This window comes from Paroedura picta, chromosome 3, assembly GCF_049243985.1.
Source record: "Paroedura picta isolate Pp20150507F chromosome 3, Ppicta_v3.0, whole genome shotgun sequence".
In the NCBI taxonomy this organism is placed as follows: domain Eukaryota; kingdom Metazoa; phylum Chordata; class Lepidosauria; order Squamata; family Gekkonidae; genus Paroedura; species Paroedura picta.
The window spans coordinates 15,028,925-15,056,814 of NC_135371.1; the positions used below are offsets into that span (position 1 = coordinate 15,028,925).

The 27,890-nt window shown below is 47.5% G+C and overlaps 1 protein-coding gene and 1 long non-coding RNA gene across 7 annotated transcripts in view; one reads left to right on the top strand and one right to left on the bottom strand.

The window, feature by feature from the left end:
• Nucleotides 1-27,890, top strand: part of PLXNB1 (plexin B1) — a 165,498-nt gene that overhangs the window by 74,516 nt on the left and 63,092 nt on the right. For all 6 annotated transcript variants that reach the window (XM_077324828.1, XM_077324827.1, XM_077324826.1 and 3 more), the window contains one exon: nucleotides 874-998. The gene's annotated coding sequence lies outside the window, so the exon portion shown is untranslated. The remainder of the gene's footprint in view (nucleotides 1-873; nucleotides 999-27,890) is intronic.
• LOC143834540 (uncharacterized) lies at nucleotides 4,910-17,925 on the bottom strand. Its single transcript, XR_013229805.1, has 3 exons — nucleotides 17,801-17,925; nucleotides 15,306-15,519; nucleotides 4,910-5,509 (listed from the first exon to the last, which is right to left on the bottom strand). It is a non-coding gene; the product is annotated as an uncharacterized LOC143834540 (long non-coding RNA).

The window sequence follows — 27,890 nt, forward strand, 5'->3', positions numbered from 1 at the left end:
TGTCCCCTGGAGGGGGGGCAGTGCCCTAGACAGGGCCACTAGTGGTCAGGAGTAAGAAGAAGAAGAAGAAGAGTTGGTTCTTATATGCCGCTTTTCTCTACCCGAAGGAGGCTCAAAGCGGCTTACAGTCACCTTCCCATTCCTCTCCCTGTGAGGTGGGTGAGGCTGAGAGAGTCCTGATATTACTGCTCTGTCAGAACAGCTTTCTCAGTGCTGTGGGGAGCCCAAGGTCACCCAGCTGGCTGCATGTGGGGGAGTGCAGAATCGAACCTGGCATGCCAGATTAGAAGTCCGCACTCCTCACCACTACACCAAACTGGCTCTCAAAGCAAAGTCAATGGCCAGGAACAATCCCAGTGCTTCAGGGATCACTTGGCTCAGATCCAGCAACCACCATGATAATCACTGTTCCTTGACAGTCATCCTACTTTATGGCAGGGAGCAGTGGGTGAGTGAATTCCCGTGGTTGGTGCCCCTGAGGTCAGTGTCCCCGTGGAGTGGGTTTGCAGTGGCACTGTGGCTACCCCACTTGGCTTGCTCCAGGGACACTCTGTTCAGTGATACTGTGGCTTGTTCCAGGGCCTAATTCACTCTTAAGGCAGCAAGATCCATGGCTGAGCCCTATGACCTTGCGGTTTTAAAAAGGGCATCCTTTTCTTGGATGCTTTAGGATGCTTTGGGCTGATCCTGCGTTGAGCAGGGGGATGGACTAGATGGTCTGAATGGCTCCTTCCAACTCTACGATTCTGTGATTCTGTGGCAATGTGCATCTCTGAACTGCCATATTAAGTTGCAGATTTCACTTTGTTCACTGGTTGTCTCCCATGTGTAAAACAAGAATCGCTTTACAAAGTTGTAATTTTTTTTTTAAAGGCTGCCTGAACTCCAGGTACTCAACAGATTTCTGGCGGCAGATGTAAGCGACTCACCTGTGGACGTTCTGCTGCTGCCAGTGCATAGACTGTGGATTCCTACTGGAACAAGGCTATAGCAGCCAGGTAAGTCTGTTCCGGGTCATGCACCAGTGCGTTTAGCCAGCGTTCCAAGAGGTGGGGAAAAAGCTGGGTCGGTTGCATGCCTGGGTTTGTGCAGGCAAAGAAAGTATCAGTATAAAGATTTGTACAATATTGGGTAGTTTGGCAGATTTGTAAACTTTGGCTGTAGAGTGATCAGACACTAGCTTTCTGTGCAGTGTTTCAGCCTCACCTACCTCACAAGGTATCTATTGTGTGGAGAGGAAAAGGAAGGCAATAGTAAGCCGCTTTGAGGCTCCTTCAGGTAGAGGAAAACGGCATATAAAAACTGACTTCTTCATCCCCTTCCTCTTCCTCCTCTTCTTCCTCTTCCCCTTCCTCCTCCTCCTCTACTTCTTCTTCCTCTTCCTCCTCTTCCTCTTCTTCCTCGTCCTCCTCCTCTTCTTCTTCCTCTTCCTCCTCTTCCTCCTCTTCTTCTTCTTCTTCTTCCTCTTCTTCTTCGCCACAAAGACTAACTCTCAAGTTGCCGTTTGGCATAGCTGTATGCACACAATCCTCCTGGCCAGCCAGATTGCAAGCTTTAAACATGAAAAGGGTCCCGTCATCCAAGTCGAGCAAGTGGTCTCAGATGAGCAGAGCGAGCGGTTTCCAACACAGACAAGAACACCCAACGGAAACCAGCGTTGACCGGCAGCCTCTTCCGACTTCCTTTAGGATTGCTGTTTGGAAGCTGGAACCAGGCGAGACAGGATGCAGGTGCGTCCAGTTGCCATGGCTGCCAGCCCGGCCCAGATTGTCATCCCAAGCTCTCCTAGTAGGGAGTACGGCCCATTAGACTCAGGAGGACTTGCTTTGGAGTAAATCTTCCTGGAACTGTGCTGTAAAATGAGTCCTGACAGGTGCCCTAAGTTTAGTCTCTTTAGGCAGAAAATTGAGGCAATAAGGCAGAACTGTGAACCTTTCAGACGGCAAATATAGCAGAGTGCACAACAGGATATGCACTGTTGTCACAGCACCCCCCCCCCCCCAAGCAGCAAAGCTCTGTTGGGGTCTTGGTCATACATCCGATCGGAGAAGAAGAAAAGAGATGAAAAGCATTTGAGTGGGTGTTCAAGGGGAAGCAGAAGCATCACGGCTGTTTAGTCTGGGGAAGAAGAGGATAAGATGAGGTCATGCCATTGTGTTTTGGGTGCTTTTATGGTGGTTTGTTTATTATTTATTTTTAGCCAAACTGCTCAATTTACAGTGCTGTACTCCTGTACTCGTGGCCAGTTTATAGTACGACCCCAATGCTTACAGGCAGGAATCTGTGAGCAGAAGCCTATGTGATATCCAATCAAAATTGAGTATTAAGTTTAACAATCACTGAGGAAGGTGCAGGAAAACGGGCAGAATACCCGGGATACCGTTTTGATTGTTGATCACGTTTAAGAAATGGAAAAATATAAAAATAGAACTTTTGGAACTCTGTTGATTAAAATTGTGAAATCATAACAAAGAAGAAACAAATGAATGAATATTTTAAAAAATGTATTTAGCCTACAGATTTCCTTTTGGTTTGGGTTCAGTACTCCTGTAACTTAGTCAGATTTTTGGGCTGTGTTCATGCAGAGCATCAAAACCAGAACAGATGTTCTAGTAAAGAGGTAAATTTTGGACTGAGGAAAGTTGTGTTTTTGTGGACGGTTGCTCCTTTGCTGTGGAACATCGAGAGATTTTTTTGGGGGGTAGCAGTTTTATTGCTAGGGTATCACAATTTCCCAGCTCTCAAGTGGCAACATATTTTGACTGGTATAAAACTAATCCTCTCCAAGTGACCATGTTCATATGTCGGCGAATGGTTTCTGGAACATGCTGATGAGTCTGTACTGGTTAGTGCCTGTGATGTCACGGAGCAGTGTACCTTTCACCCCATGTCTATTTTGGGTGTGTAAAAAAAAGTGTGGTATTGTTGGTAAGACATGGTTTTAGGAATATTATCTTACTTCTGAGCACTCCTCCACTGTCCTGTTCATGTTGCCAGAACGCTAAGAGATACAGAGCTAGAGTAACTAGTAATAACAAAGGCACACAGATTTGGCAAAGCTGAGGTCATGTTTCAGGTAGCTCTTCTTCGGGCTAAAAATGGTCAGAGCCCCAAAGGAAGAGCAAGATGGGCCGTCCCGGGTTGGGTGGGCTAATTAGCGCATCAAAAAGCTCCAAGAGCCAAAAAAAGACGGAGTGATGAGAGAGTTGGAATAAAACCTCTGCTCTTTGCTTGCGTGGAGAACTATAATCCTGTTCAGTTAGGCAGTTCCTTGGTTGGCCGTGTTTATTTTACTTTGTGCCCTGCCCTGTTGAAACATCACATGCAGCGTTTCTTTCTTTTCTTTTTTAGCAGAGAGAGAGAGAGAGAGAGAGAGAGAGTGGAGAAGTAGCAAAACTGTTATTACATCCCCAAACCACTGTGGCTATAAAACCCAAAGTTCACGACCATTTGGAGGGCCTTTCTAAGCAGATTATTATGCAATAAAGGCCTGGCTGTTATTGCCGGCATACAAACATCTTTCCTGTGGGCCATGGTACTATTTTGGGGAAACTGTATTTGCCTTTGCTAGTGCACACGAAGCTGCCTTAACTGAGTCAGAGCATCAGTCTGTCAGGATCCGGCTTGTCTACTTAGGTCGTCAGTGGCTCTCCCAGCTTTCAGGCAAGGGCCTTTAGCATCACCTCCTTGTTTGTCCTTTTCACTGGCGATGGAAATTGGGACCCTTTGTGTACAAAGCAGAGGCTCTTCCACGGAGCTGCAGCCCCCTCCCGGCCTTTGCTGCTAACCCCCTTGTATACTAATGTCCCGGCTACTATTTCCCAGAACTGATAAGATCAGCGTTCTTGTGTATTCAAATAGGTACCCTCCACGTCCAGAGGCAGTAAACATCTGGGAACCAGTGACTAGGAGCGGGGGTAGTCAACCTGTGGTCCTCCAGATATTCATGGACTACAATTCCCATGAGCCCCTGCCAGTGTTTGCTGTCAGGTGCTCATGGGAATTGTTGTCCATTAACATCTGGAGGACCACAGGTTGACTAGCCATGCCTAGGAGGAAACATCAGGGCTCCTCTGTTTGATGGCCCTGCAGGACAATTGGTTGGCCATAATGTGAAATGGAGGGCCTCTTGTGGCACAGGGTGGTAAGGCAGCCGACATGCTGTCTGAAGCTCTGACCGTGAGGCTGGGAGTTCGATCCCAGCAGCCAGCTCAAGGTTGACTCAGCCTTCCATCCTTCCGAGGTTGGCAAAATGAGTACCCAGCTTGCTGGGGGGTAAACGGTAATGACTGGGGAAGGGAATGGCAAGAAAACGCTAGAGGGCGTCACCCCAAGGGTCAGGCATGACTCAGTGCTTGCACAGGGGATACCTTTACCTTTAATGTGAAATGTATTTGAAAGGTTGTCACTGGGAGGAGTGCAAGGGATGATCTCTGTTGGCAGCAGAGGAGAGGACCCGCAGTAATGGCTTTTACACTACTTGTAGAACAGGACCAGCTAGATAACACGGAGAGGGGGGGAATTTCACAGTCAGAGTAGTTCAGCAGTGGAGTCGGCTGCCTAAGGAGGTGGGGGGCTCCCCCTCACTGGCGGTCTTCAAGCAGTGGCTAGACAGATACTTATCTGGGATGCTTGAGGCGGATCCTTCATTGAGCAGGGGGTGGGACTGTATGATCCCTTCCACCTCTGTGATTCTGTGGAAGAGGATACTGGACTAGACTGTCCACTGATCAAATCCACCACTTGTGTTGCTTAACTGGAATGGGAACTAAAACTGCTTGAGCCAGGAGATGAGCTTAGTGGTTTGACACAATGAAAAGATGATTGTGTGGGCACTCTCCATTGATTCCACAGGCGCCTATTGGGCTGTGCCAGTGACGTCCATTCTGGTCCTTTCTCCACACACCCCATTCATTTTGCCCTCTGATAATTTACTTCAGACAAAAAAATCCCTCTCAGTCCCATGTTTTCTCCCTTTTGCTAGGTTGCATACCTCCCATAACTAAAAAATAACAACAACCAAATGACACATAAGCACTCACTAGCAAAACTATCCCCACCCCCTTCTTTTATGGAGGCAATCAAATGACTAGGGCGAGAGCAGTGATCAGAGAGGGACGGGGTACTTTCTGAGAGAAGGCAAGTGTCTATTGGCATATAATGCTATTTATTTAGCATGTGGACGTGCTGTACCCAGGATCATGCATGTGTGTGTAGGAACCTGTGTGGCCAGAGCGCTTTGCTGTGTATAGGGCAGGGGCCAGTGTATTCACTTGCTCCTTCTGCATTGACCCACAGTTCCGCTGTTACAGGCACTGCTGGTAGATAACTCTCCAGCATGATATAGTGTTAAGAGCGACGGCTTCTAATCCGGACAACCAGGGTTGATTCTTCACTCCTTCACATGCAGCTGGCTGGGTGACCTTGGGCTAGTCACAGTTTTCATAGAATTGGTCTTTCGGAGCAGTTCTCTTAGAGCTCTCTCAGCCCCACCGATCTCAGAGGGTATCTGTTTTGGGGAGAGGAAGGGGAAAGTGTTTGTAAGCCACTTTGGGCGGCGAAAAGCTGGGAATAAAAAATGGACACACTTGACTCTTGTGCACCTGTCTGGAAATATATATTTACTTAGTTTACACCCGGCCTTTCTATGTCTTAACTATTTTTCCTTTTGTGTGTGTCGCCAAAGGATTTGTCCATGTACGCTGGTAAAAGAACTGAGCAGATGCTCTCTGCTTCCCAGCCTAAATCCTCTAAAGCCGGCAGAATTCAGAACTGGGTAAAAGTGAAATAAATAAATAAAACGAGGACTCGCCAGAATGGCTTTTCTGCCGCCACGAATAAGCTTCTGTGTGGCATCAGGCCAGCGATGCAGCATATTGCCCCGTCTTATTGAGGTCAGACCTTTATTTAATGATCTCTGGCCCCCGTCTTCACGGTTTCTTCCCTCGGCTTCAGATCATTCATGAATTCGGCCAGTGTGTTTACCACTCAGCCCTTCAAATATCTAATTAAAATATTGAATAGTCTTGGATGCCTGCCAGCCCCACTCAAAGCCTCCTCCCAGTGTGACCCTGAACAATTGATCCCTGTTCATTTCCTTGTCAATTTATATCCCTCTGTGGGTAACGGCGCTGTCTGGTCCAGAAGTTTTCTGTGGTTACATTAGGACAGTTATTGTGCATGGGTTACAGTCAAGGAGGGCCCAGAGGTGTGTGTGGCTGCGAACTGAGATGGGCAGTGGGGGAGCGGCCCTTCTAATATAGGCAGCCGCGGCTTTGCTTTGGACTCTCGAGGACCACAACTTTTGTTTTAAAAATGCAGTTTCTAGCCCTCATTGGGCACAGATATTCAGATACAGGAGGAGAGCTCCTGCTAAAAATTCAGCCGACTACAGGGTTGCAGGGAATTTCTAAGGACTAGAAAGTGGTATATCTGAATATACAAAACTGCCTTATTCGAAGACAGATCGTGTTTTCCCATTGCCCCTGGAGATAGGTCTTATGCACATTAAAACCGGGAGCACATGTCACTCAGAAAGAGATCTGTCTGTCCTTTCAGTCACCTCTTAGACCGTGTAGATATCCATGGACTACAGTTCCCATGAGCTCCTACCAGCACCTACATCTACTCAGAAAAAATAGACATCTGGAGAGCCATGGTTTGGCTATCCCTGTCTTAGCCAGTTTGGTGTAGTGGTTAGGAGTGCGGACTTCTAATCTGGCATGCCAGGTTCGATTCTGCACTCCCCCACATGCAACCAGCTGGGTGACCTTGGGCTCGCCACGGCACTGATAAAGCTGTTCTGACTTGGCAGTGATATCAGGGCTCTCTCAGCCTCACCTCCCTCACAGGGTCTGTTGTGGGGAGAGGAAAGGGAAGGCGACTGTAAGCCGCTTTGAGCCTCCTTCGGGTAGGGAAAAGCGGCATATAAGAACCAACTCTTCTTCTTCAGTAATCTCAGGGCTCTCTCAGCCTCACCTCCCTCACAGGGTGTCTGTTGTGGGGAGAGGAAAGGGAAGGCGACTGTAAGCAGACTTTGAGCCTCCTTCGGGTAGGGAAAAGTGGCATATAAGAACCAGCTCTTCTTCTTCTTCTTCTTAGACCTAAGGGCTAGCGTCTTCCTTGTAATTGTGAGGCAGAGCAGTTCAGGGGGGACCTCTGGCCATTCCAGAAAACTGAGAGATGGATTGTGGGCAACGGCAATTTTTCAGGAATTCCCCCATGCAGGCTACATCAGGGGAACTTGGGGCATCCTTTGCCCGCCTTCCGGATAATATTACTACCGTTATATCAGCAGAGGGGGAATCAGTGGTGCAGGATGACTGCCCACCCTGAAGAGATTACAGTCAAAGTTGTGTTGAAAACCATAGCTTAATTTTTCAACACCTGCTCCAGTTTGTCTTGTCTGAGCTTTGTTTTTAACTGCCGGCCCAGTCTGAGTGGTCTTGTCTTTCTTCATGTGGGTTATTCAATATTCATTTAGCAGGGGATGCCAGAGATTTGGGATCTTCCGCGTGGGCTAAGTATGTGTTGGATACACTTGCTCAAGAGAGTTCTGGGGCCAGGAAGAGCGGTAGTAGCTTTGCCTGACGTAGCTGGAAAAAAGCCTAGTAAGCTACTCCTTACACCTCCATAGTAAGGGAGACATGGAGAAATTTGGCTTCCGAGTACGATCTGGTAGTAGGTTTGCCAGGTCCCTTGGAGCTGCTGGTGGGTGATGGGGGTGGTGCACTTTCCAGGAGTGGGGAGGAACGCCGGAAATTAATGCAACGCCCCTACGTGACCTGGAAGTGACATAGGCCTGTCAGGAAGTGGTGTGGATGGTGACACTCTGGCTTTTGGGCAAAAACTCTATGGTACAATTAGCTTCTACCATAGAGTTTTGCCCCCAACCAGGGTATCTCTCCCTCTCATGTGCCTTCATCACTTTCAGGATGCATAGGCAGATCGTGTTAATTTCTATCATTCTTCCCCTTTTTGGTGGGGGGGGTTAATTTGGAGGGGAGAGTGGGGAACCCCCACCCTAACCGGGAAATCTAGCAACCCTACCTGATAAGCCCAAGTTTGAATCTCCACAGTGCCTTGTGAGCTTGCTAGATAACCTTGATTTGGTCACATACCCTCAGTCTAACATACAGCATTTGCTGGTGTATACGACTACTTCCCCCCCCCTGAAAAACATGCCTCCAAGTGGGGGGGGTCGTCCTATATGCCGGGTGCACTTCAGTTGGGATAGACATAGCTGCCCAAAGTGGCCCATAGTAATGTAATGTAATGTAACAAGCTCTATATTTTGAGTGGAAATGTTGGGGGGTCATCTTATACGCCCAGTCGTCTTATACGCCGGCAAATACGGTACCTCATATGTTTGTCACGAAGACGAAACGAAGGGAAGGAAAAAGGTGCGATCTGCTTTGAGTCACTGTTGGGAAGAAATGTTGGGTTAGAAACGCACTAATCCTCCTCTCACAAAGAAAATCCTAAAGTATGAGATACCCAGACAGCAGATCATGGGGTAACTCTGTTCCTGAATGGTTTCTCCTAGGCTGCAGGTTGGGAGGCTGCATAGGTTGAACACAGCGCCGTGAGCCATAATCCTTCCACATGAGAACTGGCATGTGAAAAAGGAAGGCTAAAAGCGTCCCTGTGGCCTAATTTCCTTTGTGCTAGGAGGTTTTTTCCCCCCCTTTCCAATCTGGGGGAGCACTCAGTTGTGTGATCCTCTCCTTATAATCTGGCGGGACAGGCTGGGAATAGTTCCCCCATGTGATCATTGTGTCGATCAAGCCTTAGGTGTCACCGGGTTGTGAATCGAGCTGTTAATGAAGGCTTACCTATATTTAACCACCGAAGGCATGTGCGTACCAGAGGAGATTGGCTTTGTTTTCTGAGAATCTCTGCAAATCTTGGCTCCTTAGTAGCCTTGGAGGAAAGAAATCATTTAAGGCTTTGTGTGTTATGAAAGCTGTTTAAACAGCGGCAGGGTAAATTACACACACTCTAGAAGTGGCTTGCTTGGTTTGTGCACCGGTGGTTCCTTTGCAAAACTAGTTGCCCACATACTGCTAATGGTGGATCCCCCTCTCACATACACACCAGATTTCCCTGAATAGCATAGAATGCTGCCCCGTGAATATCTGCTGCTCAGGACAGGGGCAAATTGTGATATGTGAACTGCAAGCCACAGGTGGTTCTTCTTAAGCCATTGAAATAAATTACCTGAGCTGGTGGAGAAAGCAAGTAGAGTCAAAATCAAAAGAAGTTTTTCTGTGGGGAGGAAAATATGTTAGGGACTCAGGTAAGAACTTAGCTTGCCCTTCACTTCTCTCAGCCTCTGGCGTGGGTTGCAGGAGGCACAGAAATAAACGGGATTTTTTACTGCACCGTCAAAGATTGAACACAATTTTATTCCAGCAACGGCTTTCATGGACCAGAGCCCACTTCTTCAGCTGCGGTGACTGGATGCTCACTGTGCTGTCGTTTTTATGTAGGCATATGCTGGAATAAAATTTTATTGGACTGTAAAGTGCCACAAGACTCCTGTTGATTTTTGCTGCCAAAGACCAATACAGTTTCTGCCCCTCTAGAATTGAGGTTATTATTATTTTTTTAGAAGGGGCAGATGGTTCTGTCTGGAACCACAGAACACTAACCAGAAATCTGAAAGGGAGCTGCTCTGATCCCTCTCCAGCTACAGAAAGGGATGGGCATAGGCCAGGGGTGGTGGCCAAACTGTGGCTCTCCAGATGCCCACGGACTACAATTCCCATGCACATGCTGGCAGGGGCTCATGGGTATTGTAGTCCATGAACGTCTGGAGGTCCACAGTTTGGCCAGCCTGGCATAGATGCTGCCAGACAGGGCATCAGGGTTGCCAACCTCCAGGTGATGACTGGAGATCACCTGTGATTGCCAATAGCATTTTCCCCAGAAAAAAAGTTAATGATTTGTGAGGTGGATTCTATGGCATTATACCCCTCTCCTCTCCTCTCCTCTCCTCTCCTCTCCTCTCCTCTCCTCTCCTCTCCTCTCCTCTCCTCTCCTCTCCTCTCCTCTCCTCTCCTCTCCTCTCCCCTCCCCTCCCCTCCCCTCCCCCCCTCCCCTCCCCCCCCCTCCCCTCTCCTCTCCTCTCCTCTCCTCTCCTCTCCTCTCCTCTCCTCTCCTCTCTCCTTTCCTCTCCTCTCCAAAGTCTGCTCTCCTCAGGCTCCACCCCTAAAATGTCCAGGTATTTCCCAGATCAGTGTTCACAAACCTGTAGGGCAGGGGTAGTCAACCTGTGGTCCTCCAGATGTCCATGGACTACAATTCCCATGAGCCCCTGCCAGCGTTTGCTGTGAGGGGCTCATGGGAATTGTAGTCCATGGACATCTGGAGGACCAAAGGTTGACTACCCCTGCTGTAGGTCATCCAACCTCAAGGCCTAGAGATCTCCCAGAATTACAGCTGACTACAGAGATCAGTTCCCATGGAGAAAATTCCTTCTTTGGTGGTTGGGCTATACGGCATTATACCCTGCTGAGGTATCTTCCCAGCCTACCCCTCCCCTCCTCCAATTCTCAGGAATTTCCCAGCCCCTGGTCTTACCCCCGAGACTCCTGGGGCTGTTTCAGATTGGTGAAATGGCACAGGAGGAAAGCTTAAGCCCCATGTCCCAACCTGAATTGGGCCCCAACAAAACTGGAAACTGCCAGACTGGATGCGGCCCATGCAGGAAACACAAGAGTGCACATCTGACCTCAGGGACCTGGAAAGGATGTTTAGGAAAATTTCGTTTTTATTTAGGTCCTGAGTAAGACCATTGTTCTCTCAAGGCCATTATTGTCTATTCTGACTAAGGCTGACCGCAGTCTTTCCCACCCAGCATAGGGGTGGGGGATCCACCAATCTGGCTTCTGGTTCAATGACATAACGTCAGTTCCAGAGGAAACCTGGAAATGATGTCAGTAGGAAATCACTCTATGGTTTCAACAGAATATAAAGTGACATCACTTCCGGGTGTCCCCCCTTGTCCCTGCTCCCCATTGGTTGCCAAGCCTGGTAACCATATTCTCATAAGCTATGACCTGATTCTTTTAAATGTAGAGGCTGGGAGTTTATTTGAGGACCTTCTACATGCAGAGCCGATGCTCTACTACTGAGTCATGACTCCATCCCCATGCATGGAGTAAGAAAACAAAGAAAGCATAATATACTGTTACCAATCACTCCATTGGTTCAGAAGCCTTATAGCAGGGGTAGTCAAACTGCGGCCCTCCAGATGTCCATGGACTACAATTCCCAGGAGCCCCTGCCAGCAAATGCTGGCAGGGGCTCCTGGGAATTGTAGTCCATGGACATCTGGAGGGCCGCAGTTTGACTACCCCTGCCTTATAGAATTGAAACATGTCCCCTCATTTCTGCAAGTTCTCATCTTATTAGGGAGAGAGATCCACAGCATGAGGAGAAGGGCAGCTGTAAAGGCCCTGCCAAAAATCCATGCTGAACTTGTCAGTCCTAGAGCAGATGCCTAATAGGCTGCATGATCTTAATTGCTCCTTTCCGAATCTTCCCCTATGTATAAACTGGGAATAACTCTTACCTCCTTCACGGGGGCTTTGTGTCCAGTTGCACAAAATGAATGCTGCAATGCATTTTAAATAAATAAATGCACTCACTGGCACCAAATTTTGTTTTCCCGGATGCAGTGAGAGGTGCTTTGGCTCCCACAGCTGAATCATAGAATCATAGAGTTGGAAGGTACCTCCTGGGTCATCTAGTCCAACCCCCTGCACCATGCAGGACGCCCACGACCCTGTCGCTGACACTGTAACCTGCCACCCCCTTGAACCTTCACAGAACCAGCCTCTCCAGCCGATGACTATTCAGCCATCTATTTAAAAATCTCCAAGGATGGAGAACCCACCACCTCCTGAGGAAGCCTGCTCCACTGAGAAATCGCTCTGTCAGGAAATTCTTCCAGATGTTTAGATGGAATTTCTTTTGAATTAATTTCATCCCATTGGTTCTGGTCTGTCCCTCTGGGGCAAGAGGTCTGTCCCTCTGGTCTGTCCCTCTGGGGCATCTCTGCTCCATTCTCTACGTGGCAGCCTTTTAAATACTTGAAGATGGTTATCAGATCCCCTCTCAGTCATCGCCTCTCCAGGCTAAACAGACCAAGCTCCCCCAACCTTTCCTCTTACATCTTGGTCTCCAAAGCTGAAGTCCTTCATTGGACTTGGAAACTATTTCACTTTGTGAAGCCAGCACATGGTAGCCCAAAATCCCCTGCAAGCCAAGTGTGCAGACACATAAGCACAAATGCAGGGCTACTAAACGCTTATTTATTTTTCTGTAGTAATTTTCTTTTTATATAAGACTAATTGTAGAACTACCCAGAGCTTTGTCTCGGGACTGGTGATGGACAGACCAGAAGCCATGTGCATCTTTCCATGTGATTTTCATAACGCCGCCTCATTAAAGCGTCTGCGTGCCACGCCTCCGTTGGTTTCTTCCAATTTCTATAATTAGCGGTTATCATAAATATTTGCTCCATTGAGCAATAAAAGGTATGTGCTCTGACATCTCTCAGAAACAGCGCTGGGCACTGCACTGGCCTGGCAGGAAGCTCACCATTTGCCTTCTATTAATACTCTCTGCAAGATTATAAAGGGGAAATGCTTATCCCTCTCAAGGGCTGCGGTCAAAAGGAACAAAATCCAGAATCTCAGCAGAGGGGTGTACATTTGGGTATTCGGGAGGTAGTATGAGAAGCAGCTAAGGGCCACTGACAGTGAGAACTGATGGGTGAATGGCGGTTGTTCACCTGCTAAAATACGTTTTCACACACACACAAATACATTTTTGCAAGTGTTTTGTCTGTCTGTCTGTCTATCTGTCTTTCTCTCTTTGACAGACACACATAAATAAATAAATAAAATTAGTTGCTCTTCCTAATTTAATCCACATTCACATGAGCAGCCACAATCCTTTCTGTGTTTCACCTATGAAAATAGGGACACTCTTCAAAACCTGTATTCAGGGCCAACATATCTGTTAGACACAATGCCTAGGGTCCATGATAATTTTAGGGACCCACAAAAATCTTTTAATTTCTTTTAAAATCAGAAGGGGGGGGGAAAGAACTTTTAGGGTCACAGACCCCCATAACCCTAATAAATACTTTGACTGCATTGGTATAAAGATGCACACCAGATTAATGAACTGCACATGCAATAATTTAAACTCAGCAAAGCAGGTTTGAACAGGCATATAAGAGGGACTAGAGAGGAATTATAGCTATCATCACAATGTGAAAAAGGAGAAGGTCCACAGATCCAACAAAACTTCCAGCACTTTGGGAAAAATAGAAAAGCCTCAACAGGCAATGTATTCGAGATAACCAAGGAACACACACACAGAATTAAGGCATCACTGGTGGAGGGGGAGGTATAAAGATGAATATAGCCCAGCCTGGATTATATTTGTATTTGAAAGGAATCGCAAAATATAATTAAAAAAAAATATCAAGGAAGGGGCCCACAAAGGCAAGAGTACTTGGGACCTGTGAAAGTAATAATGCGGCCCTGCTTATATTTTTACACACCAAGGATTGTTGCCCAGAAATGCCTGCAGGAGCATCTTGTTTTTACACTATAGAGTTTGTTTACTCTGCAGTAACCTGTCCTGTATTATTTTAAATGCCACAAAGATGTCTGTTCTTTAGGTTAAGGTTACACTAAGGCTGCATCTGCATTGGAGTGTGAAAATGAGCCTTTTCCAGACAGGGGGCAACAGACAAGATTGGGGGTCACACACAGCTAACCTTGCACCACTTCCGCTTCATCCCCCCCCCTCACTCTGCCACACTACTACAAAAGCACAAGCACTGTGGAGATTTTGGACCCCCTCCCCAAGGGCAGAATACCCCTATTCTTTACTAGGCTGTGCAAAAATGCTTGAGGACACTCTGCCTGCACCCACTCTACAGTTTTCCGTTTGAATGGAAAAATATCAGGTTGTTATTTTGTCCAGGGCAAAAGGGAAATAAACGGGAGCCAGATGAATCATACCTTGATTGCGCAAAACATTTCCCTGGTTTTCCTTCCTACTGCAAGGGATTCTTGTTACCTAAGCAGCAAAAGCCTCCCCATGAGAGCAGCTTAGAACAGTGGTCCTCAACCCCCGGTCTGGGGACCGGTACCAGTTCGTAGATCAGTTGGTACCGGGCCGCGGCTCCTCCTCGTCCTCCTCCCTGACTGCTGCCTCGGGGGCTGCCCTGCCACTCTGTCACCTGCTCACCTTTGGTGCTCTCCAGCAGCCTCCATGGCTGGGCTCCCCCTCGGCATGGCACTGTGCAGCTGCTGCTGGCAGTGCCCTCCAGTGGGCGGCGGGAAGTCAGGGGCACCAGCAGGAAAGTAAGTGGAGCAGGGGCTCAGGTGGCAATGTCTCTCAGCAAAAGACTACCCCCCCCCAGGCCTCAGTAAAATTGTCAAGCGTTGACCAGTCCCCAGTGATAAAAAGGTTGGGCACCACTGGCTTAGAAGACAATAATTGTTCTAGGGTTGACGGCCTCCAAGGTGTGACCTGGAGGTCTCCCAGAATTACAACGGATTTCCAGGCTACAGAGATCACTTCCCCCGGAGAAGATGGCTACTCTGGGTAATGGGCTACATGGCTCATCCGTCAAGCTTTTGGTTGGAGCCAATGAGCTCACAGCAACATCTACCAGCCCCCCCCTAAAACCCCTCCTCCCCAGATATGCCCACCAGATACATCACAAGGCTATTCCCAGTCCGGCCAATCTGTTAAGCAATAGTTCCATGTTAAATAGTTAAGGGTCCAAACGTTTGCCAGCGTTGATAGAATTCACTGAGTTTGATTTTCAAAGTTCTGTATTTCACATTGCAATGGAACTTGTACACTGTTCTGTACTGTAAACCAGTGGTCCCCAACCCCCGGACCAGAGACCGGTACTGGTCCGTAGATCAGTCGGTACTGGGCCGTGGCTCCTCCTTGTCCTCCTTCCCAGCTGCTGCCTCAGGGGCTGCCCTGCCGCTCAGCATGGCACTGCACAGCTGCTGCTGCCAGCACCCCCAGCAGGCGGTGGGAAGTCAGGGGTGCCGCCGGGAAAGCAAGTGGAACAGGGCGTCAGGCAGCAGCGGCGACGTCCCTCAGCAAAAGACTACCCCCCCCCGGGCCTCAGTAAAATTGTCAAGCGTTGACCGGTCCCCAGTGATAGAAAGGTTGGGGACCACAGCTGTAAACTACCCTGAGCCACAAGGGAAGGCGGTATTTAAAAAAATGCAATAAATAAATAAAAATTATACCCTGTTAGGGCGGCATCTCCCCCGATCACCAGGATGTTCCCACTCTGGAGATAGTTGGCAACTCTGTGGCAGCATTTCGAAGTAATGGCTGCATTCATTGTAACAAACTGAGGTTTATGACTTTCTTTCTTAACGAAGACGGGCTGCATTAAAGCAAGGAGTGAAGCAGATCTCAAGGGAGCAGTTGCTGCGTGTTGTTATCTCCTGTTCCTAGCTACAAAGAAGCAAAGTAGAGGAAGGGATTTAGAAGTGAAGCCGAAGAAGAACCACTGCCTCCTTGGGGAGGTCTCATATTGTGAGTTGCGAAAGCTCGGAGATCCAAAACTAATTAGATCGACAGCCTCTCTCCTCCTCCCACCACTTTCGGTTTTAGGAGGGAAAGACAATTTATAAATCCTTCAAAACCATCTGCTGAGGGGCCCCTCTGGAGCTGGTTGTGCAGTACAGAAAACAGCATCTGCCAATGGCTAGGCATTAACCCCCTCTGTTTACAGAACGCCATGGAGATTATTAACTAATAATATGAAATCTAGCCTGGAAGCAGAGGCATTATGCCCCCATCCAGAAGGGAGCGGGTCTGGTTATTTAGGCGGATAATGTAAGAGGATTGAAGCAAATCTCTAAGCACAGATATGACATGAGGGTTCTTCACTGATGAAGGGGGGCGGGGAATTCTGACACGGATGCTCTAAGTTTTGCAAAAATGTAGAAAAGCATTTCCCAGAGCTGTAAGACAGTCATACGTAGTCAATGGGGGTGGCCTGAGTAGCAAATCGGTGTGTGTTTTTAGCACGAAGGCAAAATGCCCCAGAAGCTTTACCGTTGGAGACCACGTGCTCAGGAACGGGGGATACAGACTTCTCTGGCGGAAGCTATTAAATCTCCCTTTACCTTCTGCTGCTGTCCAGATTGATAAACCTGCGATTGGTCACTCAGCACCGAGGAGTGGGGAAAGTCCTTCTGAAAAGGGAAATGAAGTGCCCAGTTGTCTTTCTGGTGGAGAAGGATGACTAGAAAACGCTTTGCAGGCCAGTTGTTGGATTTAATGCCTCAGTGCCTAAAAGGGATGGCCAGGGAGTGAGCGGGCTAGAGGAGGAATCCGGATGGAGCTCCTGTGGACAAACCTACATTTATTAGAGCCACTTCCAGCCAAACCTATCACAGGGGTAGTCAACCTGTGGATCTCCAGATGTTCATGGACTACAATTCCCATGAGCCCCTGCCAGCGTTTGCTGGCAGGGGCTCATGGGAATTGTAGTCCATGAACATCTGGAGGACCACAGGTTGACTACTCCTGGAATAGAATAATAGAGTTGGAAGGGACCTCCTAGGTCATCTCATCCAACCCTCTGCACTACGCAGGACACTCCCAACCCTATCGCTCATCCTTTGTAACCTGCCACTCCCTTGAATCTTCACAGAATCAGCCTCTCTGTCAGATGGCAATCCACCCTCTGTTTAAAAATTTCCAAAGATGGAAAACCCACCACCTCCCGAGGAAGCATGATCCACTGAGAAACTGCTGTGTCAGAAACTTCTTGTTTTTGTCTTCTCCCTGAGAGATTAGAATGCTGAGGTCAGCCAGGGCATCGGTAGCAAACCCAGTTGGGTCGCAGGGCAGAGAGAGCTGTGAGGTTTGCTGGTGCATCTCCGAGTTGAAAAATTCTTGGAGAATTTGGGGGTGGAGCCTGGGGAGAGGGGACTTCAGTGGGGACATTCAAAGCGGCCATTTTCTCCAAGCAAACTCATCTCTGTCTTCTGATCTCCAACTGGAGATCAGTTGGAATGCCAGGAGATCTCCAGCCACTACCTGGAGGGGGACAACCCTAACGATGAGAGCAAGACTAGGAAGGGATGACATACGTTCTTCTGCTGCTTGGGAGCGGTATGGGCAAAAGCACAGTTGAGGGTCTGATCCTGTCACCGATGACGTGCATCGTTGGTGTTTGAGAATCATAGTGTGGCAAGAAAAACAGAATGATGGAAAAGCCTCTATAGTTACTTCTTTTGCATAGGTCTGGTAAACAAGAAGTCATTACAAGAAACGAAAGCTGCGGCAGAGGAGTCCTTGGGCCTGGGATGAGGTGCAGATGGATAAGGAGCCTGGTCCCTTGGGACTGAGGTCTGCTGAGATTCACAGTACGATGCAGGCCTATCTAGGATCCAAGTATGAGATGGCTGATTGGAATTTGGGGATATGAAAAAGGGGCTGCCAAGGCAGGATAACCCCTAGGACTCTGTGTGTGTGTGTGTGTGTGTGTGTGTGTGTAGAGGCAGCAAGGACATGGATATGCTGATAGTATAAGAGGAGGAGTATACCGTGCAGGATGATATAGGCAGTGTTACTCCGCTCTAAGTCCATAGGATTGCATGGTTAACCTAGGGATTAGCTCAAGAAATCCATACTCTCAACATTGTGCTGTTAATTAACCAGGGGAACACGGTTAAGTGAATCCGCTCAAAATGCTCGCTCATACTTTCCCCTGAATTCTTACCAGTCTTTCCTGATACTCGATCTTAATCTGTGGAGCTGCAACTCGAACCCGGTGCTTCTTGTAAGCGCTGAAGTGTAAACAGCACGGAAGCTGCAGCACCCAGTAGCTAGTGTGGGAAGTTGGAGTCTGCATACCAATGTATCTCACCAAACTGCACGTTTGCCCCAAGCTGGCCCAGTCCAGTTTGTGTAAACAGCAAGCATTAGGAGGAGAAATAACGAACTATAAACCAGGCAGAAGCAAAGATCATTGGATCTGCCTGTAGGAAACAAGCACAATCTGTGATTTATGTCAGGGGTAGTCAACCTGTGGTCCTCCAGATGTTCATGGACTACAATTCCCATGAGCCCCTGCCAGCAAACGCTGGCAGGGGCTCATGGGAATTGTAGTCCATGAACATCTGGAGGACCACAGGTTGACTACCCCTGATTTATGTGATTTCTATGAACATACTGAGGGCTATGGCTTGTTTGCTTCTTTTAAAAAAGCACAAAACTAAATATAGATCCATTAGGATTCTGTATAGACTCTGCCTTAGAGGCCCTAAAGCTGGTTCTTTGATGTATAATCACACTAACCCCACTCAGTGTCATGTAATAAGGCCATCGCTCAGTAGAATGCCACATATATTGCAGGTCACAGGTCCTTGTCAGAGGGCTGATGTACATGAAGCTGCCGTATAAAGAATTTGACAGTCCCCTCTGACCGACAGCAGCAACTCAGGGTCTCAGGCAGACAAAGATCTTTCCCAACACTTGAGATCCTTTAAACTGGAGATGCCAGCATTTATATAGATGGGAATGTGGGAATATTATCTATCCTACCTAAGGGTTGTTCTACCCAGCCAAGAAACTGGCCCACTTGAATGCCATGCTTCTTGGAAGTTGATTGCCCTTACAGAGTTTGCATGCTTAGATACTGTCTCGTAGGGGAGAAAAATATACCCACCCATAGAAAGACTGGCCACCTCATGAGAAGGAAGGACTCCCTGGAGAAGAGCCTAATGCTGGGAGCGATTGAGGGCAAAAGAAGAAGGGGACGACAGAGAATGAGGTGGCTGGATGGAGTCACTGAAGCAGGCAGTGGGAGCTTAAATGGACTCTGGGGAATGGTAGAGGACAAAAAGGCCTAGAGGACAGAAAGTCCATGGGGCCGTGATGGATTGAACACGATTTTGCAACTAACAACAACAACAAGAAAGACTGGAGTCCTGTATCTAGTTTTCCATGGGCAAAAAGCACTCCATCCCATAATACTCCATCTACAATCAGGAGGGTTCCAATCTCCCCATGGATTTCTCCCCATGATCTTCTGTTCATGTTGACCAGCCCTAACGTCCCAGTGCTGATGACTTTGGCCCACTGGCAGTTCCCTGAGCTTTTGACCATTCACTGGATGTCTTTTCTGTGATGGATTCTGCCAAACCCATGGAAAAAAAATAAGCTTCCTTTCGGAGCAAACATCAGCGTTGTGACCTTTGGAAGTTTTCATTTTTCCCTGTATCCTCCTTTCTCCATTTTCCTTCCTGGTCTTTGTCTGTTGTCTTCTCTATTTTGCACTTCCTCCCTGGCAACAGGACGTACTGTGTGTCACTCCTTTTCTTATTTTCTCCTCCAAGCAAAACATGTAAGGATCTTCCATTCCGCCAAAGACCAGCACGAGTTTTTTTTATTATTATTGTACTTTTATCCTGCTGGTGTTGGGTAAACATTTGCAAAGCAGTTCATTTTACCCTTCATGCACAGCTAGAACTACTGTGACTTTATAGAGCATAATTACTTTTTTTAAGGTAAAGCACACTTTCTGCCTCTGGCTGCCTGGACTTGTTAAATTGCCTTTAAAATAACGCTGGTAATAATTAACACAGTTCTTGATCTTATTTACAATAGTCACGGCTATGACTGGTGATTCAAAGATTGTGCGTGTGTGTGTGTTTCTACAAAAACAGGGTGTAAAAAGGCTAGATACGGAAAAGGAATATTTGAAATCTGTTAGCTTTTTAAAAACTAGACTTTACAACTTAAGCATAAATGTGAATATTCTCAAAAACACGATCTCTAGGATCGGGTTATGTGGAAAATTTCATTTCTGCTTTAGGCCAAATTAACATGTGCCAATCAAAGCACTTTTCGGACCCTCTCCTGGTGAAGTACACACATGAAAACCATCCAAATTTTGAGTTTGCTTGGGCTAGGCTTCTAAAGTGGCTGAGGACTGTGCTGGAAGGTTGATTTAGGACTTAAACTAGACATACTTGTTTGTAAAGACCTGGTTCCGTGTTCCCTTGACCCAACCTAGGTTCCCTACAGTTATACAGCAGCTGTGGTGAATGGATTTTGAACAACAGAGGCCAGTTGGGCTCAGAACACTTCCAGAGGAGGAAAAGGGTCTTCCCTCCCCTTGCTATTTTCCAGTGCCAAAGGATCACTGGAGGTATTTCCCTGTTTTATTCTACTGCTCCATGTGGAGTATTCTGAGCATGGGGAGAGGCAAAAACAAGGAAATAAGTCCCTCCAGTGATATTTTGGTATGCGAACATGTCTTGGGAGGGAAGGCAGGGAGTCCTATCTCCTCCCAGAATGCAATTCAGGGCCCAAACTGGTTCTCCTTTATTTTTAAAGCCATTACCTACATCTGCTGTGGGGAATCCAGGCTGGGAAACGTAGAACCAAGTGTTCAAAGACAAGGATGTCTAGTTTGACTCTTACAGTGGCATTTCAAACTGTACCTTGTGTGGTTGTGGTCTAAGAGACAAAATGATACATAAAACACAAGTGTGTATGTTAAAGCTGGTTTCTGAAAAGAAAAGAGAAAAGAAAAAAGAAAAGAAAGGGGGGACCTTAGAACCGGTAATTTTGCACCCTCATTCTCCTTTCATGTTTCCATATGCATTTCCCCTCCCATGCAGATATGCCCACTCTATAGGGTTGCAGTTGTCAGTTGTAATGTTACCTGAACAAATGTTTTACTGTTGCTTATGTTATGTGATTGGCTATTGTTGATGATGCCCCGATATTGATAATACAGTTATCAAACTTACATTGTACTCTGTGTTCTCTGTTAACTGCCCTGAGCTGCAAGGGAGGTATATAATGCAAATAAATAGAAAGGTAGGTAGGTGGATGGATGGGTAGATGATAGGCAGGCAGGCAGGTAAGCATATCAACAAGGTTAATTGTAGATCTGGAACTCTTTAAGAGGGCCATTGTGACTGTCAAAGCTTCCACTCAAATGACAACCTTGTTAGACTTTTTTTTGTTTAAAACCCCTGTGTAGGTTTCAGTACATGGATTTGCATACAACATATAGTTTTTCTTTCAGTTTGTACAAACACTGTTATTCCTGGATAGTTCTGGAGATTACAACCACCCATCCATGGCTATGCAAACAAAAAGTTAAGGTTGTTCACATAGAATCATAGAGTTGGAAGGGGCCATACAGGCCACATGACGTTCTCTACTTGACAGTGTTATTCAAAGACTGTTGTGGCTCTGTTCCTGTAGGCTGGAGCCTACCAATGAAATCTTAGGTAGGGTTTCATTTTACTATGGCCATGGATTTCAAGGTCTCTGCTTAGGATGGGCGAACATGAGGCCTGTTGCTGTCACATTCTGTCTCTTAGTACAGTGGGAGATCAGAATGGGGTCAGCTTGTCTCTCCTTCTCCAGGAAGTACTTACCCAAACCCAGTTGACATCCACATGTTTGATGTCACTTTTTGGTCAGAATCTACATCCAACATGAACTCTTTGAGTAATAATTGTACAGACAAAGCCTAACTATCTTAAGGCTTAAAGGATAAAAGCAGTAAAAAGCACCAAGTCATGTCTGACCCTTGGGGTGACGCCCTCTAGCGTTTTCTTGGCAGACTCAGTACGGGTGCCTTCCCTAGTCATTACCGTTTACCCCCCAGCCAGTGCCTTCCCCAGTCATTACCATTTACCCCCCAGCAAGCTGGGTACTCATTTTACTGGGTTTAAACTTCAAGTACAACGATATAGGCTAGATATCAGGAAAATTTTTTTCACAGTCAGAGTAGTTCAGCAGTGGAATAGGCTGCCTAAGGAGGTGGTGAGCTCCCCCTCACTGCCAGTCTTCAAGCAAAGGTTGGATACACACTTTTCTTGGATGCTTTAGGATGCTTAGGGCTGATCCTGCGTTGAGCAGGGGGTTGGACTAGATGGCCTGTATGGCCCCTTCCAACTCTATGATTCTATGATTCTACTGACCTCGTGAGGATGGAAGGCTGAGTCAACCTTGAGCCGGCTGCTGGGATCAAACTGCCAGCCTCATGGTCAGACAGCATGTCGGCTGCCTTACCACCGTACGCCACAAGAGGCTCTTTTTAAAGGCTTAGGTGGTAGCTATTATTCCGAGACCAACCTGCATGAGCTTGTGGGGTGGGAAAGCTACGATCCCGAGCCCTCAGCCTGCTCTATACAGGCCTATATATCTTTTCCGACTTGTGCAGAATTGAATTGGGGGCTCTTTTTCTCACCTGTCAAAGGGTTTTAGATAGATCAGCCCAACTGACTCAGTGCCCAGTCCTAAAATAAATAAATACACAAAGAGAACAACGAATTTCACTAATCTGAGTGAACAGCTTTGCTTGTTGTTTGCATGGAAGCCGTCCTGAGAGGAAAGAGAGGTGAGTCAGCAGGCCTTGTTCTCTCTCTTTCTCTCTCAGAGCACGTCAGCCCCCCCCCCCCCCCCGCCCCAGCAAGTAAATTGTGGAGTTGTTATCCCCAGTCATGTTAACAGGCCCCCAGTGGCTACAACCAGCCTGCATGTGTGCGAAATCAGACAGTGAAACAGTCTGTCAGACTTTGGTTCTAGGCAGTCTTGCAAAAGTACTGTTGTGAGTGTGTGTGTGTGTGTATGTTGTCTGACTGCTATAAATAGGCCTCTGATTGAGGTTTGCCCTACAGTGATGCATGATCAGAGCCTGGACCTTTGACAAACGAAAGTTAATCTTCTCTAATGGCTGTGGGTGTTGCCTCAGTGGGAGGGAGCTAATTGTTAGGAGATGGCTTGATAGCCCAGGTCTGAGGTCCTTATCAGTGCTTGAAGAAAGTTGTCACCCTCCAGCTAAGGAGGGGAGCCAGGCATGTGGTGGTTGGTGGGGAAAGAGCTGTTAATGTTTCAGAAAAGGGCAGAAAGAGGCAAAGCTGAGAGCCAACCTAGACTTGGTAGCAACCATAGGGCCAGCTGTGGTTCCCTGCTCCTCCACATGCAGTCATCTCGGTGGCTTTGGGCTAGTCACAGTCCTGTTAGAGCTGTTCTCACAGTGCAGTTCTGTCAGGGCTCTTTCAGCCCCACCTACCTCACAGGGTGTCTGTTGTGGGGAGAGGAAGGGAAGGTGATAGTAAGCCACTTTGGGACTCTTTCGGGTAGTGAAAAGCAGGATATAAAGTGCAGCTCTTCTTCTGTATCCTGCGTAAGTTTCTCCTGTGTCCTACCAGTGCTAGCTAGCTGAGAACCTCTGGGTTAGGCTGAGATTTTGACTGACCCGTGGCCACCCAGCAAGCCTTCATGGCCGAGTGGGAACTCTAACCAGGATCTCCAAGAACTTAGTACAGTCTTCTAAATACTACCCCCAGTTGTGGTCTGTGTGTATAGTTGTAAATATTACAGAGATGCTATAGGTCTTCATTGCTGTCATACACAAAGAAACCAGACATAGAATGTACTCCCTGTGGAATTTCTTGTCACTGGATGACCAAAGGGGTGCACAACAATACCTTTCAAAGTTTGTAATTCGTTTTAATTGCTGTGACTTTTTGCCCAGGGAGCCTTGAACCTGCCCCCCCCCCCATTGCCTTTAGAAATTATGCATTTGCTCTTACTCTTCAGGAAGACTCTGAAGAGGCAGCACATACATTTTGTAAATAAATCCTAAACACTGATTTATTAGAAAGCTGGCAGATGGCGCCTGACTTCTCCACGAGAGCACTGGTTATTTGTTGCTTTCCCTGGGCTGGAAGGTTCCTGCATGCTGGCGGAGGGGCTTTTTTGGCATATTGAGATATTTAAAGCCCCACAAAGAGCTGCCTATCTGGCTCTAATAAATGCACCTCCATCTCTTTCCCTTCCCGTGGAAGCCTGAGGAGGGGGGGGGGCGCTCTCCCAAGCTCAATGCAGAGGGTTGCTTGGGAATGCAAGTGAAGCGGGTTCTTGGGGGGGGGGGGATTCTAAATGCCCATTATCCCTTAAGAACAAAAGCTCTTCTGTGTAAGCCACCTAAACAGCAGCCAGAACTGGTGTGATGTGAATCCGCATATGTGAGCTTCTAGGGCGCCAGAGGAACATCAGTTTGATGAGTATCCCTGGTTGCCCATTTACCTAAAATCAGCATAGTTACAGGAGCGTAACCTTGTTGGTCTGTAGGACAAGAGCCAGATTCAAGTGCAGGAGCACTTGGGAGACCAAGAAAGAATTTCAGGGTAGGAGCTTTTGAGAGTCAAAGCTCCCTTTTGGCAGACGCTGGTAATGGTCAGTCAAATCAGCATGCCTAGCTGGTTCTTAGTGTAAAACTAAACGTTGCCGTAATAATAATCAGTAGGTAATATTTTCTTTGCATTGTTTTTTTTCTGCACATAGAGGGCAAACCCCTTTCAGATTATACCAAAAATGGGCCATCAACCCCAAAGGAAAGCACATTGCCTTTTAGAAGGGTTCCTTCCTTTCCCATTGCTGCTTTTTTGGAAAAAACAAACAAACCCTGGGCTCAGAGGAACACAAGGGATAACACATGTGCCTTATTTCCCAGAGAAAGTCATGGCTTCTGCAGAGTTTCGCCCAGTTTCTTTCTTGTCTGGGCAAGAGACACTTGCCTTATTCTTTCTACAGTATGTTTACACAGAGCTTGTCCCACCGTCTCTGAAATCTCATAATGATCCATGGGCAGCTTTAACAGATTAGACTGATGTTCTGCAGTGTGCAGGAAGCTGTCTCCAACCCTGCTCATAATTGGACGCAGTAAAGGGAGTATGCAAGCGCATGGGGTATTAATGCAATATTCTGTTCTCGGTTACACTGCGCTTCCTCCTGCGTGAATAGAATTGTGCCTCAGAGACATTGGGATTCTCCAACCTAGATGGTTTTTGCAAACAACATATTTTTGCCTCCGTCAAATTGCAGGAAGTGTGTGTGGGGGGGGGGTGGCCTGTTTCAGAGAAACGCTACATGGAAATCAGCTGGTCACAAGACAATTGGAGTAGTTTCTGTGATTCCAGCAGGATTTTGGCGCTCAGTAATGAGCTGCCACTACACGGATAAGCCGGCCAGGAAACAAAAGGCCGTGAAATCAGTTCTGTTAGTCCAAAGGGACTTTACACTTGATTTTCTCAAGGGGCCGCTTGCCGGGATGCAGGGCAAACTGCTTTTAGGTCTGAGAAGGGTTTCAAAAGCAGTTTATGATATTTCATGGGGGTGGGATGCACAGTGGGAAAACATTTCCGACAGCTAGTACAGGTCTAAACTGCTTTTATTTCTGTACTCACTGCAAAAAGCTCTTAGGCTGTCGAAACCACAGTAGAATATGGCTGTGGAGTGACTCTTCCTTACCAGCTGACGTGTTTTGATGTGTTTTCATTCCTCTCTCCTTTACATGGGAGATTCCCTTTTGAGGATAAAACAAACACAGGCCAGTATGTGTCGATTGGCCCCAGGGACTTGTAAGAGTGGTTAGATGCCTGTCATAGGCCTTAAGTGACTAGGAAAATGGCACAGATCTTAAAGACAATTAACTGGCTTTGAAAAATGGCACCAATTTTAAAGAGATGTTGACACAGACCTCCCCCAGAGAATCCTTTCTTTATTCACAGCTTGGGCCCAGCCTATCTGAGAGACCACTTGTTTGCTTATGCCCCCCGCAGGTTGCTCCACTCTGCAGGTCCCAATCTGCTGGTGGTCCCTCGCCCCAGTGAGATATGCCTGGCCTAGATCCAGGTCAGGGCCTTTTCGGTCCTGGCCTCAAACCTGGTGGAATAAAGCTGAGGGCTCTGATGGAGCTAGCAAAGTCCCGCAGAGCCTGTAAAATGGAGCTCTTCCGCCAGGTCTACGGTTGAAGCCGGGTTAGCAAAATCAGTGGGCCCCCTCAGGCTTCTCTATAACATCTAGCGTACCCCTTGTTAGATCAGGGGTAGTCAACCTGTGGTCCTCCAGATGTCCATGGACTACAATTACCATGAGCCCCTGCCAGCATTTGCTGGCAGGGGCTCATGGTAATTGTAGTCCATGGACATCTGGAGGACCACAGGTTGACTACCCTTGCGTTAGATGACTACAGGAGGCATGAGGGATTTTTGTCATTTTAGGATCTTTGGGATGAATGCTGTTTTTAGGATGGGGTTTTTGCGGGGATATTTTTTATGTAACCCACCTTGAGTCCCAGGAGGAAGGCGGGCTACAAACTTAATAAATAATACTAAGAATGTCAGTAAAAAGATTGTTTTCTCATTCTCTCGGTTGAAGATGACGCTGAAAGCCTCTCGGTTGAAGCCTTTCTTTCCAAACATAGGAAAAGAAAGGGACAGGGGGAGACTTTGGCCTGTACGGTCTGCTGCTGCAGCCAGGCGAGGGGGCTGTGGCCAGTCACCCTTGGACAACTCTCGCTCTGCCAGCCCACTGAAATGCGATGGGGGCAAAGAGCTCTCTTTGGGAGGCAGCATTGCCTTGGGCTTTGCCTTCCCCACAAGGCAACTTCGACCTTTCATGCCTTCCCGCCAGTTACCATGGTGATGGATTAAGAGCAGGGAGGGTCTGGTGTTGTCAATTAGGCCTGACTCTGCTTACTTAGCTACTAGTGCCCCTGTGGTGGTGCTGCTAGGGTTCCCAGGTCCCATTGTCGTCTTCAGGTTCAGAAACCCCTGGAGATTTGAGGGATGGAATCTGGGGAGTGCAGGGGCTGCAGTGGGGTACAAGGCCATAGGGTCCACCCTCCAAAGCAGGCCTTTCCTCCAGGGGAACCGATTTCTGTAGACTGGAGATGGGCTGTAATTCAGGAAGCTCGCCAGTACCCACCTGGAGGTTGGCATCCCTAGCTGCCCCCTTGGAAGTGCTGGGTTTAGTCTTCCCTTTCATAAATTGGACACACCATAATGTTAATCTCCCTCCACCTCATCTTGTCCTTTTCTTCTACCTTGCTTAACGTGACCAGATTTTAACATTGGTAAAGCGGGACACCATTGACGGGGGGGGGGGGTCTTGATTAAAAATTTGGTCTATATGGAGCAACAAAAAGTTTCATTTAATGCATAGAACGCAAAAATAGTATTGTAATTTTTTAAATTTCAACATAAGTACAATTTGCCAGGGACCCCCAGATGTCCCTCCAAAAGTGGGACAATCTGGTCACCTTAACCTTGCTTATCTGATCACTGAATTGTGAAAGCTGGCTTGTGGTTTGGGCACATTCTACCTTCTGGTTTCTTCTCTGTGTCTCCAAGGCCTCCTATACAGGCAGTAGAACCAAGTGGTGCAATCTTAGATGTCTGTAGAGTATCATGCAAGGTGTAGCGGGCGGAGATGCCAAATAATGTTCCTTTCTAAAAAGTCACAAAACTCTTGCCAGGTAAAAACCTCACATGCCAGGGAAGAAGAAGAGATTTTTCTTGTACCCCAGTTTTCTCTGCCTAAGGAGTCTCAAAGCAGCTCATGATCTCCTACCCTTCCTCTCCCCACAAAGAAGAAAAAGAAGAGTTGGTTCTTATATGCCACTTTTCTCTACCTGAAGGAGTCTCAAAGCACCTTACAGTCACCTTCCCTTTTTTCTCCTCACAGCAGACACCCTGTGAGGGAGGTGAGGCTGAGAGAGCCCTGATATTAAGGCTTGGTCAGAACAGTTTTATCAGTGCCGTGGCGAGCCCAAGGTCACCCAGCTGGTTGCATGTGGGGGAGTGCAGAATCGAACTCGGCTCGCCAGATTAGAAGTCTGCACTCCTAACCACTACACCAAACTGGCTCTACACCAAAAGACACCCAGTGTGATGGGCAAGGTTGAGAGAGCTCTGAGAGAACTGTGACTGGCCCACGGTCACCCTTCTGGCCGCATGTGGAGGAGGAGAGGGGAATCAAACTCAGTTCTTCAG